Below are 15876 nucleotides of genomic sequence, written 5' to 3'. Positions count from 1 at the left end.
AGGGCTGCCTGCCTGCCTCGCCGTGTCGGGGCTGCGGACGGGGCCAGCCCGTGGCTGTTTCCCCGCTCCACGTGGCCTCCGAGCTGGCTCAGCACGAGCACTGGGGCATGCAGGTGCCTGATGTTGAAGGGCGTCAGGGACCCCAGACGTCCCCGTTGCGGGGGCAGTGACATCCCCAGTGCCCAAGCTGTGCCGGGAGCTGTGACGTGCAGTGGGACTGGAGCACGGCAGGCTTTCCGCCCCGGTGCCCCGAGCCATGCCCTGCTGCACGCGTGCTCCTTGCCTTCCCCGCTGCATTCACCACGTGCTCAGGGGAGCGACGGGCAGAGTCAACGCTTGGATAACAACCTCCGAGTGAGAGAAACCGGGCAGCAGCCTGACCCCGGGTGTGCTCCTCCTGCACGCTGCTCTGCTCCCAAACTGGCTGCTATTTTTCCCCCGGAGCCATAAATTGCACGCCGGGGCCGGCAGCCCTCGCGCGGTCGCCCGCTGCCTCCCCACTGCGGGTGTCCCTGGGATGAGTTACGAGGAGCGAGCGCCGCAGCCAGGGCTTCGCTCCAGAGCCCCAACACGAGCGAGGCGGCACGGCTCCCTCCATGCATGCACGTGCCAGAGCCCTTTTCCTCCTGTTCCCACGTGGGACCACGCTGCCGCCCCGGCAGGATTCACCCCATGGGACCCCTCTGCTTCACGGCTTTCCAAGGAGGGCTGGCCATGGCGGCAACGGCACGGTGTTTACCTAGGGCGAGCGGGCAGATGGCTTGCTGACAGCTTCAGGAACACCTTGTAGCAGTTGCGGTGATTCCCGAGATCCGTTGCTTCCCATTTCAATTCGCACATCATGATTTCTAAACCTCAGCTCGTACCTTCCCAGCAGAGCTCCCCACCTCCGCCCCAGCCGCATGCGCTCGCTGCCGGCTTGGGAGCAACGGAGAACAGGGACCCGCAGCGGCAGCAGCCATCCCGGCTCTGACACAGCCTCCTTTGATGGCCCGGGGCGAGTCCCTTACGTTGCCGAAGAAAGGGGCACAAGCAGAACAGGAGCAGCACGGGGGCTGGAAAGCACTTTAAGGATGGAAGGGGCTATCAAGTGCTTCTTAGGGATGAATAATTCTCTTCCCATCACCTTCTCCAGCTAAATAATGGTTGCAACTGTATGGACTGAAAATGGGGGGTAGTGGGGCCTGAGGTGGGCACACGTGGGTGTCTCCTGCTCTCAGTGCACAGCACCTCTTCTTGGGATGAGCCCCTGCCACCAACTGCTGGGGACCAGCACCGAGCCATCCCTGCCGGGCTGTGGGAGCCCAGTCCCCCCAAGAGGCAATTGGGATGAGCTCACAGCAGCAAAAACGGAGCCAGGACCAAGCTTGGCCACGACAGCTCCTAAACCCAGCGCAGGTTTGCTCAGCAGGATGCTCACACCCAACCTCCCTGCCCAGGACAGCTGCTGGCCCCCTCCATCCCCTGGGGAATTGATTTCGGGGCCTGGCAGAACCCCAGAGCCAGCTGCGGTTGTGGGGGCCTCTATGCTCCCACCGAATCCCCCGAGCAGGCGTGAACCAGAGCATCTCGCGCTTGTATACGTTCCCCTGCTCGCTGTGTGCTGTGCTGTGCTGCTGTGGTAGAGTCTTGGCCTCAGGGTGATAAAAGGAGTATGTTTTTCCAATTAAAAGAGCCAAATGTGTTTTCCTGCCAGTATTTCGTCCAGCCTAACATGCGATGTCTACATTTTAACCTTGAAGAAGCCTCTAGAGACGCTGCAAAATAAATCAATACTAGTCCACGTGCTGGAAAACAGAACCAATAAATAACTTCAGAATAGCTTTTCTGTTTACCGTATGAAATTCCCATTCTTGGCAATGCTCTTCAAAACAGCATCTCAAAATAAAATAGAAAAGAAAAACAACCCCCCGAACCCTTCAATTAGCGGCGCAGCGTGAGGCTCGCCAGCCAGGCAGAGCTGGTTTCAGGTTGCAGGTGCAGGGCCAATTCTCCACTGACCTCTGGGCTGGGATTTGGGATAGAGATTGCCTGTGCAATGGTTTAAAAAATATTAAATAAAAACATTAAAAAAAATATATATATCCTGCATGGCTTCCTATGGCAAGGAAGGTGCTGGAGCAAAACCAGCGCCCAGGCGCTTAGACACATGCATCAGCCTGGTCCTGAGCCCTGACTGACCCCCAGCTCCAGGTGCTGCATCCGGGGCCCCTCGAGTCCATCCCGGGCACAGGGGACTGCGCCCCACGAGCAGGCAGAGGTTTTCACCTGGTGTCACTAATGTGTCCCCAAACGTGCCAAATAGCGAGGGATAACTGCAGCCCTCGACCTGCTGCCTCTGCTCTTCCCCAGTCACCCGGTCTGGGGCCAGCTGGGGACTCACCGGTTCTTCCTCCTTTATGACAATAATAAATGTGTCTCTAGCTTTAGCATAAAATAAGATTTAAAGGAGCTATTAAAAGGAAACTTAAAGGCATTTCTCTGCATCCTGTTGCAGAGAGGTCTCATGTGGGAGGCAGGTGGGTCTGCGGGACGCTGGTGGGGAGGTGCTGCCCTGGACCGGGCACACGCGTGCAGGGGCACGCGGCGACGCGCGGGCAGCAGGCGGGCAGCGGGTGGGCAGCAGGGACCTGCCCGTGCACGCAGTGGTTTGCAAACCCTTCCTCAGCACGCACTCACCACGCGGCAGTGGGAATAACTATTGACAGTGGGAATAGTTCCCACTATTGATAGTGGGAATAACCATTGACAGCCTGCACTGGTGACACTGGAGCCGAAGCGAACGCACGGTGGGGTCAGGATGCGCAAGGGCATCCACTGCACAGGGGCAGATCACGGCACAGAGTGCCACTGTGCTGCATCGAGGGGCCTGGGACGGACAGACGGACACACAGGGCCCCAGGCAGCTCCAACGGGAAGGGCGGCAGAAGGCAACTCTCGCCTCTCCAGCCTCCCGCCCCGGCACGGCAGGGATGTAACGCCTACAGGGAAAACACATCTACCGGCCGGGGGATAAATTTAAGCCATTTTCTTCTTATCCCTCTATTTCTGTTCCCCTCCCCGGAGGCTCCTCGTTGTCAGCGTGCATTACGCAGCCAGGATAGCTCTATTAGTCATACGCTTAATGACTGGAAAAACACACGCAGCGGTTATTAGCAGGGCTGAGCCGTGCACGCACGGTACCGGCCGCTCCGGGAGGACAAGCCCTCGCAGCGCAGGGTAACCTGATGGAAAAGCATCCGGGGCAGGCAGTGCCCCGCGGGTTCCCTCGGCACTGGCTCCAGAAGGAAGCGGGAGGGTTTTTTAAGTGGAGATTCAATCTCTGCTGTCCCATCCCTGCTCGGAGCTGCTCGTCCCAGAGTGGGAAATGTGTTTTCTCGGGGGCAGATGCGGCTGATGACTCTCTGGGCTGGGCTCTGCCTCTAAAGCATTGAGCGCATCCTGGGAACTCCAGATCTCCTTCCCTGAGAGCTCCTAGCAGGGAGGGGCGGGACCAGGAGTTAATCATGTCAGAAAAAATCAGTGCAACCAGTACACCGTCAGGGTTCAGACCAGTTTGGCACCCACTGCTGTGGCCAGTTTCTCAGAGCAGCTCAATTTTTAGAGAGGCATTGAAAGTCACTGAGCTCTCAGAGAGCGGCAGGCTCGATGCTGAGCTCTTCCACAACCGTCCCCCTCAAAGCCACACAGGAGAAGGTGCCGAGCCCCTGAAATCCCAGCCCTACACCCACCTGCACAGCTTTTATCCCCAAAGCTGCAGTCAGCAGGACATCAAACCCCTCCAGCCACAACCCCACAGCTCCCCATTGCCCTGTGCCTGGAGGAGCACAGAGCAGAGCGGGATGTGCCCACCACAGGTACAAAGGTGGAGCGGGTGCAGGTGCACGCTGCCGGAAGGGTCCACGTCCCCGCAAGCACAGAGGACACATCCGTGGGGTACATATGAGCCCTGAGTGCAGCTGTGGGCTCTGCAGAGGGAGGTCTCCATGCCCTGCAGCAGGGCTTCAGGAGGTCTGTGGCCAGTGGAAAACAGGATGGCAGCAATGCCGGATTTTTTTTTTTCAGACACCAGGAGAGAAGCACAGGGAGACAGGGATGCACAAACATGCAGCTCATATACGATGCACCCTGAACGCATCCTGGGCTGCGTTACACCACTTACACGTGCACATCGTTGTCCCATTTTGGTGCCGGTGCTGCAGGCCGAGGTCCTGGCGGCACCGCTGCCACCACCCCACCCTGGTCCCAGACAGCGAGGGGAGCGCACCCAACCTCACAGTGCCACTATCCCAGCCGCAGGCACGGTGCATGGGTGCACTCATCACACGCCTGCGAAAACATGCCATGGATATCAATGGGACAGATTTAGCGACTGTGGGGCCTTCTGTTCTTCCTTACATCTCTGGACCATTTCCCCACCCCTTAAATGCTTTACATTATTTATTACATTTCATTTAACCCCAGCCACGTCCTCCAAATAAAATTTATTTTGCAGCTGTCATTCAGGTTTACTCCGGCCTTAACCTCGTAATCCTATTGATTCCCTCATTATTCTCGGAGCACAGGATTGATTTCATACCTTCTGTGTTATGGAGAAGCCTTTGCTCATTAATCTCACGCACATTTACAAACAGTCGATCCTGGTAATTCATTATTTTCTCTCTCCCTACACAGTCAGGCTTGCAGACGCTCTCAGCTCGTCTGCTTTGCCTCCTTATTTTGGGGTAGGGATGGAAATAGCACGTGATCCCTCTCCCAAAGGGCATCCACCCTGCGCCCTCACAGCCTGTAGCTCTGCGCCCCAAGGCAGGGCAATGCAGGGTACCAGAAAAGCCCCCAGGCTTATGCAGTGCATCGCCTCCGGGAGATGCCCTGGGACCGCATCCCGCTTGGAAAGGTCACTGCAACTGACCGGGCTGGGAAAAAAAGAAATCCCAGAGAATCAGAAGAAATCCGAGTTGGAAAGGATGCTGGGGGTTCTCCAGATGAACCCTCTGCACGCGCCAGGGAGCGCTTTGGAGTCAGACCACGAAATCCAGAAGTTCAGGGCCCTACGACTGCCTCGTGCACGGGGCAGCAGTACCTGTCGCTGGAGACAGCGCTCTGGCTGAGCGCTACGGAGGTACCGCTGACGTACACACACGTGCACGCCTCCAAACACAACAGAAGAGTGTTATTTATACAGTGTGATTAATCATCCTGAGTATTTAATATAGCCCCATCGGAGTGCACAGCGCTGTACAGTATATGGAGGAAGACATGACCCCTGTCATAGAGGCTTAGAATAAAAAATAGGCAGACACTATAGTTCAGACACGTAATAAATCCAGCTGAAGGGCCAATCTCAAATATTTCAGCTGTTTCCCCCTCCCCCCACAATATATAATTGTCTTTGTTGGATCAATACAGAGGGGCTTTGTGGAAGGAGCATGTTTTAAGGGAAGATTAATGTAGTGAATTATATATGCAGCTAGGAAGAATTCTAATATTTAACTTCCAGGAGGAGAAGAAAGGTTTGTGTGATCGAATCCTCCTTCCAGGACGGGAACGCAGCACCCGGCGGGCGCAGGCGAGCAGGGGAGGTGCGAGCACCTCTCGCTCCCAAAGACCTGCTCCTCTGGGATGGTGGCAAGATCCTTGCCAAAGGCATGGACATCTCTGCCCGGGATGGGTGGATTCGATTAGCGGTGGAGCTGAAAGCAGCCCAGGCCACTCCAGGGCAGGGGCAGGGATGGCGTGGGGCAGGGGGCTCTGCCGGGGCCGGCCGGCCACGCACCAGCATGGGAAGGGCGGCAGCGTGTGCCGCCGTTTCTATTGCCTGGGTATCGGCACAGCATCAACCGGCGTGCCGGTGCCGCATCCCCCAGCCCCGCTCTGGCCCCACCTGGGGTTTTGGCCAGTTTTGCCCCATCGAACCTACCTGCAAGGCCTTGCCGGACGGTGCCGGAATGTGCCGGGCAGCTGTTCGGCGCGAGGCCAGCAAGCTGCACGGCAGCAGCGCATCTCGCCCTCTAGATGCAGCCAGCAGCAAGCAAACAGGGCAGTGCAGAGAGCAGGAATTATATTGGTTACTAAATACGTATTATTTATCCACAGCAAAGCCCCTCTGATCACTTCCCTGGGCACATATACACACGCACACCCCATGCGTTGCTCCCAGCATCGTACACAAATTAATGCCCCTAATCTTATTAATGTGTAATGACACAGGGGTTGAGCCCTCCCTCCGGCAAGCGGCGCAGAGCTCGCTGAGCCGCACCAGCAACCTCAGCTAGGTGCGCATCACACGAAGCGCACGGGTATCATATGGAATAAATTTAACCGAATCAAGTTTTGATTAAATGCAATAAATATGATTGATTTGGTTACATACCCTCTGTATGATGGTCTGTTTAATTTATTTTTTCATTCTGAGAAGGGATGTTGCATTGATCCAAAACATTAGCTTTGACTACCACCGTAAATTCCCATTTTAGGGCGACCCACGGCAGCCTTATTAATATTTTTTACACTTACCCAGCAGTTGCTGGGGTTAACCCTTCAACAACACACCCAAATTGCGCTGTGCCGCGGGGGCAGGAGGGGTGACCTGTCGCAGCACCAGGGGCTGCAGCCGGCGGGGGAACGTCACAGATTTTAATGCCACCACTGTGAAGCCACCAGCCCTCCAGTAGCTCCTAAACCTGCTCCCAGGACCCCTGTGAAGCCACCAGCCCTCCAGTAGCTCCTAAACCTGCTCCCAGGACCCCTTAGGGCCAGGATGGTTGGCGTTAATGCCGAGTCAGCATCTGCGTCAGGCTGGGCTTCCGCTACGAGCCCTTCGGCAGATGGAAACGTGCCCCAGGCGCTGCCGTAGCGTGTCCAGAGCTGGCTGTTTGCTATCTGAAAGCCCACAAAACCCGGCACACCACTCACCCTCTGCACCACGCCGGCATTTGGACCAACACTACTACAGATTTCCTTACAACAGCTTCTATATCTTTCTTTTTAACAAGTCGGGGGGGGGGGGGGGGGAGGAGGGGAACACCCAAATATTTTTTGTATTACTAATAAATTGAAAAAATGCTTTATGTTTTCAATTTATTTTCAATTTACTACCATGGTTAGTATCTTGATTGCTATGTATATTTTATAAGCAACGTCAATGATAACCAGATTTAGCTGTTGGTTTCTCCATAAATACTGTGTTATCCACCAAAAGTGATCTCTGGTAACACACTGTCATTAAAAATAATGTTGAGAAGTGTCAGGGAAACACCAAAAGCAAGAAGAATAAATGTGCTTCCAAGCACATCTTGGAGATACCAGAATTTCTGAGAGTTTATTTGGAAGATAAGCTGATTTCTAACACACATTTTAGATAGATCCCACAATCCCAGCATCCACAAAGCTCTGAAGAGACACATGAGCTCATTGCAGGCTCTCCCTGCCCGCAGGAGAGAGGATTTCTATGCACTTGCACTGAAGACAGTGACAACAGTCGCCGTGAGCCCCTCCAAGTCCCAGCGCCGGCTGGGGGCTGCGGGCTCCCACCCCATCCCCGGCAGACGGGGTCTTGCCCGACTCGCAAGTCCTGCAGCCGGGAGCTGCTTTATATCACTTCTATCTCCTATGGCATCTTATATCACTTATCTCTTCTGTCATTTTACATCAATTCTCTCTCCTGCAGGCAGTTGTGCCTCGCAGTGCATTGCTTTGCCACTACCGTTCATCCTCCAAACAGCAGCACCCATCTCACCGAGTGTTTCAGGTTATTTGTCACCTGCCAGAGCAGACTATGGGAAGCCATCTAAATAACCCCAAAAAAACTTTTTTGGAAACTTTTGCCAACTGGTAGTAGAAAACACTATGGAGGTGTGGGCATCCCAGCTGGAGGGGTTGCTGGGTCTTGGGTGCCAGGGGATCAGAGGGGCTGATTTTGGGGTGGGTGCTCCCCTGATCTCCAAAGGACCCACCACGGCCGCAGCGTCTGATTGATCCACCAACAGCCCCACGGTGCAGCTTGCTGGATTAATACTCTGGCATCCCTAAAGGAGCCAGATTTAGTCTATATATTACTGAATAATTTAGCTCCTGATGAAATCATCAGCTTAGCAGGCTCTTGATAAGGATCTGAATAGCTGAGCGTGACACGTCCTGTGAGGGCATCTCTAAATACTGAATTATTCAGCAAAAATGTTTCTGCCATCCTCCCTCCAATCCAATTAAGCTATATGCTTAATTGCAAAGCACGCTCCCCTTATTTTCATATAAGAAGGGGACCTGGGACTTGGTTTGGTGATGTCTTAGTTAGGGAGAAGTCAGCTGCAGCAGGGACTTTGCTTAAGATTAAGATATTTTCCTACACGTCCAAGAATCCAGCCCAAGGAGTTGAAGGATCGGAGGGATCTGGCTACGCAGGGGCGCGCGTGGATGGATGCTGGCCCCGTGCACCCAGCAAGCCCCGCCGAGCCTCGCACTACAGCCCTGCCCAAGGCCACCGCCCTGGAAATAAAAAACCCCAACACAAAGCCATGGCAACACGAGGGGCTGCCTCCTTCCCTTCACCTTCAACAGGAGCTGGGGGAGCCCCAGCTCAAAAGCAGCAAAGCCTTTCCCCATGGCATGCTGCCTTTCTTGCTTAAAAAAAAAAAAAATTATTTAAAGCTTTCATAACCCCTTTTCATCTAATATTTAAAGTGGAAGAGTTTCTGCATGCCCAGGTTAGGTAAACATTAGAGAACATTGTTTATAGAAATTATATACAGAGCGGTGCTGGTTTAATTTATCAAAAAAGGTTTTGTTGAAATAAATTCATTTTACAGTGAAACCCACTTAAACCTGTTAAAGGGGTGATCTTGTTTAAACGAACCTGTTTGTGCTTCACCTCAAAGGACAGCTCGAGCAGCACCACGATACCATCTTCCAGTGTAAATATTCCCCTGCTCTCCCGGAGCGCAGGACCTCGCCGGCAGAAGCTCTGCCAAGGAGAGGGGTGCCTGGGTCAGTGGTCCCCACAGGGGCTGGGAAGGATGCGGCCGTGGGCCCCGCGCAAGCCGGGAAGGTTCGGCCACCGGTGCAATCATTTAATGCCACCTCTGCCCCGCTCACCCACCAAAAGAGATGAGGAGCAGGCGGTGGCAGCAGGGGTTCAGGGGTTGGGATGACACCGGGTGTTGCAGGAGAAACGCAGTTCTCAGCTGACCTCCAAATTGGGGCGACGAGGGATGGGGAGAACCCTCCAGCCCCCGCCTGCCCTGCTGCTTCATCCAACACTGCTCGTTTGCTAATTGGATTGATTGCTGTTGACACCACTGTTATTATCAGCTAGACCAGATCGCTCTTATTTTGGGAAATAAGAATAAAAATAAGCCAGTAGCCATTTTTCCCCCTCTCCTGAAATTTATTACAAAGTGGGGGAAAGCAGAACCTGCTCTCGCCTCCCCTCTGCTGGCTCTGGCAAGCTGCAGCACTTGACTCATGCCCGGTTTTGCTCTTCTGCTTTACAAGAGTTAAACACAGCGAGGCCAGACTGGGACTATGCAAAATATAGGAGGGAAAAAACCCATCAGCATTTCTCCCTCATAACGCAGGTCAGATTAACAGCATGAAATTAATGCTCACACGTTTAATGGGGATAAAATGCTTTACGAATGAGCAGATGCATTAATTTGAAGCATGTGGCTGTGAGAGTTAATCTTAATACGGAGCAATACCAGGAAACACATTCATTAATTCATCCAGTCAGGAGGCATCAGCCAGGTACAGGGCTTTGTGCGGTTCCCAGAGTCTGACCTAAAAGTATTTATAGCCTAGAGCTGGGGGGGGGGGGGGGGAACCCAAACAGAAAAAAGGGATGGGATAAGAGAAACTGCGCTTTGGAAGTGATCTACGCAAAATCCACCAAGGCAGAATTAATATTGTCTCGTTAACAGGGGGAGCAATTTGAAATTATATGGGAAAGGTGGATAAAGCCTGGAAAGCATAAGAGCCAGCTCTGATTTCAAAGTCCATGGGAGCATTCCAAGGCAGAGCTTTAAAATTAGAAAGAGCACGCAAAGTTACTTTTCCATTGAAATGTCATGTTTTCCTTGAAAAGAGCTTTTTCCATCTCAAGAATGTGTTTTGTCACCGAGCAGTAAATGCACTTCTCCCGACAGATTTGCTGAAACAAGAGCTCTTGGAAAAAACGGAGAATCACATCCGGACGCTCAGCAAACAAATAAAGGCCAAGAAGAGTCTGGGCAGCAGGTTTCCATCCGGGGAGGTTTGCTGCTCACCCTCTAAGTGCTGGGAGAAGGAAAAAAAAAAAAAAGTGCATCCATCCTTAGACAGCCTGTGTTTCCTCCTCGGCCCCTCCGCTCCCCTGCACCTCCTGTGTTTGGGAGCTTATTACCAGAGGGCAGACACTGCTTGTACCATAGTGTGCTGCATATCTGGTATTTCTCACTTGAGGAAGAGCCAAAACGGAAGAGCCAAAACGGAAGAGCAAATACGACTGCTGACTCCAAGAGTCTTTCCAGTAAATCCACGGAAATCACCATCAGCTGAATTCAGGTCTTGCCTCTAGCCTAAAACATGAGGTTCAGATCCTCAAGCTTCTGCCCAAAGCAGCACTGTTGGGGCAAAATAGCTTGTGCATGACCTGGGACGGAGCAGACCCCACCCCCAGCCTTTGCTCGGACTGCGGAAGAGCCCCAGCACGTCGGGCAACTCTGTAATAGCGGGGATCCACCAGCATCACCACACTGTGATGGACATCATCACCACCCTGAGGGCCAACACCATCACAGCTCTGCCAGGCACCGCGTTACTCGCTATCCTCTCATTTCCAGATGGTCTAAATGCCTAACCCCACAAGCATGCTCTGTAGTGCTGTGGGATCCCCAGTGTCCCCCCGGAATTGGGTACGTGACAGCAGGTGTCACCGACCGCTCCTGGTGCTTGTCCCCAGCCACACCACAGAGAGCGACAGGGGAGAAGAAGAAATTTAGGTAAGTGGAAATGTAAAAAGGGGATGCAAATCTCCGAGATGTCACCAGTCCCTGGCTTAGAGGTGACCCCACTCCCTGCTGCAAGGCTGAGCTTTGTGCTAGTGGGACAAAAAGGGTCTGGAAGGAAGAGCATCCCCAGCAGTGTCTGCAGCCAGTCTCCAGGGCCAAGGACAGCGGGACGAGTGACATGCCTTAACCATGTCCCCACGGGCAGCCCTGTACCACCACGCTTTCCTGGGAAGCCACAGACCCATTGTGGGGTCACACTCCGGGTGCACAGGGGGGTTGCTGGAGGCCAGATCCTGCCCGGGGATCAGTGCAGATCAGGCCACATCAGTGCCCGGGGATGTGGCTCCCACGGGGCCCGCAGGTGCTGCCGGGGCACAGCCCTCCCTCTCCCGCCTGCACCTCTCCCTCCGGGCCGCCCCCAGACAGCCCCCGCTTTGAAGCCGTGCCGGGGCTGGCGGCATCATCGGTGCTGGAAGAAGATGGCTTTTAAACTCAGAGTGAGATGAAAAGCAGCCGGAAACGCGTCTAACGGGTGACTGGAGGGCTAAGCCTGCTTTTCTCATGCTCGCTTATCCTGCGCTGCTCTGCCAGAGCCCGGGTCCCCGGGGAGCAACTTTCCCAAGCTCTGCTGCCTGCCCCAGTCCTTTGCTGCTCGCATCCCTCCTCTACAGAGAGGTGAAGCAGCAACATACTTTCAGCAGAGATATAAACCCCATTTTTTGTCATTAAAGCTCCTGTGGCCTTCCTGCCTCGACTCCCAGGAGCCCAACCCAGGCCCCAAAGTGCCAGCCAAGGTGCTTTGCCCCAGGAGCAGCTGCGGTTCCGGAAGAAGGGAGACTCCTGCATTGCTTCTTGGAGCAATTCAGGAAGAGAAATGGGAGACACAGAGGCCTGTTGCTGCCTGGTAGCCAGCAGCGTTCAGTAGGCTTGCACAGCATGGCACTGACGTGAGAAAAACTATTTCCTTCCCCAAAGTGCTCCAGGCTAAACCCGCACTTCCCATGTTTTCTGGGCACTGACCACCTCTGCTGCTAAACTCTTAACTGAACACGCTATAAAACCCTGCCAAGGCAGCCCTGTTCCTCACGGCAGCAGGTCCCCGGCCAGCCAAGACTAAGAGCCAACGGAGAGCAGAGCTGCTGGGGACGAGCGCCGCGGCCCCACGGGGCTGGTGCTGAGCTGGAGCAGAGCACATCGCCGTGCACCCACTGCTTAACGAGGGGAGACATGAGGAGCACCCCTGGGCAACAGCAGCTGAATCCCTGCGCTAGCAGAGCAGCCAAAACTTTAAATCGGGTTTAAAATAGCCAAGGACCTTGAATGGCTTTCTACCTATTAGATTTCTGCTCTCCCGCCCATTAAGCGTAATGGAAACGGTTCTGAGAAAAGCAAACCCAAAATGCCATGGCCCCGCAGGGATGCAGCTGCGAGGGCTGAGCCCCCACGGCAGCAGCTCAGAGCTTGTTGGAAGGAGTTTCTTTGCCCAGAGACCGCACGGGACCCCTGCAAGGGGCCATTCCTGCCATTAGGAACGCAGGAGGCCAGGAGAAGCACGGATCTAATGAGATTTGTACTAATTCACGTGATTGTTTAGAAGAACAACGCCACATTAAGCCTGTTAAGCCGTTCTGGCTGACCAGGGCTATCTGCTCCCGCTGGCCGCAGCACCAGGCTGGCCTGGCAAAGCCGCTGCGCACCCTCCAAAGCCTGAGGTTTGCTCCAAGAAGCTGGGCACACATTTTGCCTAGGAGAACACAGCGTGCAGAGAGAAATCTTTGCCATTTCTCCTAACCAGAGCCCTCAAAGCACCCTCAGGAAAAAAAAAAAAATCTCACTTTGGTTTGATGAGAATGCCCTCCCCACACAGTGCCAGGCTCTGCGACCCAAGGAAGCAAGCATTGCACCCATGCATGCTCTGCAGGGCACATGCAGCTGGGACAGCAAAGCAGGAGCAGCCCCAGGGCTTTTCTGCATCCTGCAGCTGCAAACCCACCACCTCTGGGCTTCTCACTGGGTTCTCAATCAAGAATTTATACCACCAAAGGGTGGCTGAAGAAGTTCAACCCCCCCCAGTAACTCACTCCCCACCCTGTGGGTCGCAGCTTGCACAAACCGGTGGCATTGCAGAGATGCGCCTGGCTTTCCTCCCACCACCCTGATAGAGGAAACTGTTGTTGTTGTTGTGTGTTCCCTTTTTCTTTTTTTTTCCTTAATTGAATATCATCTGAGCCCTCCTTGCGATGCTCCCGGCAAAGGAAAGGTTACCCCAGTAATCAGCCCCGTGGTGCCAAAGAGTCTGCACCAAATTCAGCTCCGGCCTCCCCGGCTCTGGGGGAAGCAGACATAAATATGGGTCTCTAATCTCAGACGCGCTCGCTGATAATCTGCTCTGCAATTTGCAGATAGGGTAGTCTGAGCGCTCGCAGGCTCCAGGGACACGCAGGGAGGGCAGGGGGAGGCAGGATCCAGCTCCCCTCCAAGGGCTCGGGCTGGTTTCTTCAAACCACCCCCAGCACATGTGGCCATCAACGTGCCAGGACCTGATCCTGCACCCCCAGAAGTGGCAGTTTTGGCCTTGGATTTGTGGCAGTCACTTGGGAAATCATAAACAGCTCTTTCCCTTTCTGGAGATATCACAGGTCTCAAAGTGGGGTCTCAAAGCGGCTGGACCACACACAGGGGAGCACTGGGACCCCACCCCGGTCCTGAAATACGGCCCCAGCAAACCACCCCAGGTCACAGAGTGAGTGTGAACTGCAAAAGCCTCGTTTTTTTTGTCACAAGGAGCCACACTGGGGTATCCCAGAGTCAGCATCCCTCCGACCATCCCTGTGCAAGGGACCTGGCCCAGCGACGATGCACCTTCCAGGGCTCCCCATCGTTGCTGCCCATGGTGGGGGGCTTGCTCAGCCCCACTCTCGCAGCCAGGGCAGCCTCATGCTCTGGCCCATGCTTGACGGACACCAGTCACAACGCTTACCAGTCACCCCAGTAAGACAGACATCTTCCCCTCTTCGATTAACCAAAAGGAGGAAAACATCCTCCCATTCCCACGGTGGGGCACAGGGACAGGGCCCCACCACCCACCCCAGGAAAGAGCAGGATTTCCCCTCGTGTCACCAAAGCACAGCATGCGGCAGTATGACAGCACGACAATTTTCTCGGGGAAGCTGAGATTTCTGCCCAGTTCCCCCCCCGCCCCAGGAAAATGGACATTTTGCACGGGGCTTCGTGCAGGCGAAGGGCTCTGGCTGCCCGGTCTGAGGCTGGTCCTGACCCGGAGGGATGTGGCTCTGCTTGAAAACAACTGGGGAAAAAATCCCAGTCCAGCTGGGATAAAAATCCCTGCAAACGCTCCCTCTCGTGGAGGCTGGCTCTCCCGCTGTTTGGGAGACCAGGAGAGGTCTTGCTCCAAAAACTGCCCCAAGGCTGAGGGGCTCTGCAGGAATGAGGGGTCCGTGGGAGCTGGTGACGCGCTCCCCTCGCAGCGCTGAGCACCGGTGGGTGCCCGGTGGGGACCTCCGGCACGAGCAGGGGAGAGCAGGTGCGGATGGGGCGAGCTCGGGGCCGGCTGCACGGCCGTACCCATCACTGGGGGACCTCAGACACTTCTGACACTTTAACATCCAAACCACCTTCCCTTCACACTGACATGGGGAGAATAATGCGCATATTTAGCACTTGAGGGAGTGGAGGGAAAGCCGGGGATATCTGTTGGTCTTTACTTTAACCGAACCCCGTTGCTTGCGATTCATCTCTTTTAAAGCCACTTCGAGGGTGCCCCCAAAGCCCCGACATGGCCTGGGCGGGGAGGACAGCTCTCCAGCTGGAGCAGAGCAGGGACAACGGCATCGCAATGTCTCCACTAGCTCATTATTTCCCAGCCTGGGGAATTATTTCCCAAAAGTCTTTAACCGATTCCCGCCCCCGACCACACAGGATTTTGCACTGACAACACCTTTCTGCTGGGAACCGAGCCAAGATCTCCACAAGGTCATTTTGCAAAGACAATTAGGTAGTCCCTCGACAGCGGTGTCTCATTTTAATTAGATCTTATTTCCAAAGAATTACCGAGCACGCCAGGCCCAAGGCTGAAGGCAAGGACCATTTACAGAAATCAATGGCAGGCGAAGGACAGATGTACCTGTGCTTACGTCACCAGTTACAGCGATGCCAGCTCGACGAGGGAAAGCAGCAGCCTTTCTCTCATGATTTCATCTGTTAATACTTCAGGCAAGCTAAAACCCAGTGTGCAGAAGACAGACCGTCACCACTTCTGGCTGCTCGTTCGTGCTCAGGTGCCCTGGAGCAAGCGTGCACTGCTTTCTGCGGGGGTCTCTAGGTGTAACAGAACCCACGAAGCTGGGGGACCGCGACAGGCCCTTGTTGATCCACAGGATGGCTGCTCGCGTGTATGTGTGTGTGCATGCAGGAAGAACATATAGAAAAAAAATGAATGTATACCCACGCAACGGCCCATGGTGAGGGGCACCACGGCGGTGCAGGTGGCAGGGACGGGCTGTGAGAGCAGGGAACTGACAGGCTGGAGGCTGGGCGGGGGGGGGGGGGGGTTACTCCCGCAGCTCCCCCCACCTCTGCGGTCTGTGGGAAGCCAAACGCTCGCCATCACCAGTGGGGTGCTGGTTTGGGCTGCTGTGTAGCTGCCCCTCTGCCCTGAGGAGCCTTGCCACCAGCCACCCCCCCCCCGCCGTGAACCCCCCCTGGAGCCCTGCCACTGGCCACCCCCCCCCCCCCACCGTGAGCCCCCCAGGAGCCCCACCACTGGTCGACCCCCCCCCCCAGTCCCCCGGGGAACCCCGCCACCGGCCGCCCACCCCGACCCTAGCCGCTCCCCCAGAACCCCCCAGGGACCCCTGCCACCGGCCACCCCCCC

This window comes from Pelecanus crispus, chromosome 12, assembly GCF_030463565.1.
Source record: "Pelecanus crispus isolate bPelCri1 chromosome 12, bPelCri1.pri, whole genome shotgun sequence".
NCBI lineage: Eukaryota > Metazoa > Chordata > Aves > Pelecaniformes > Pelecanidae > Pelecanus > Pelecanus crispus.
This window is presented reverse-complemented; position numbering follows the sequence as displayed.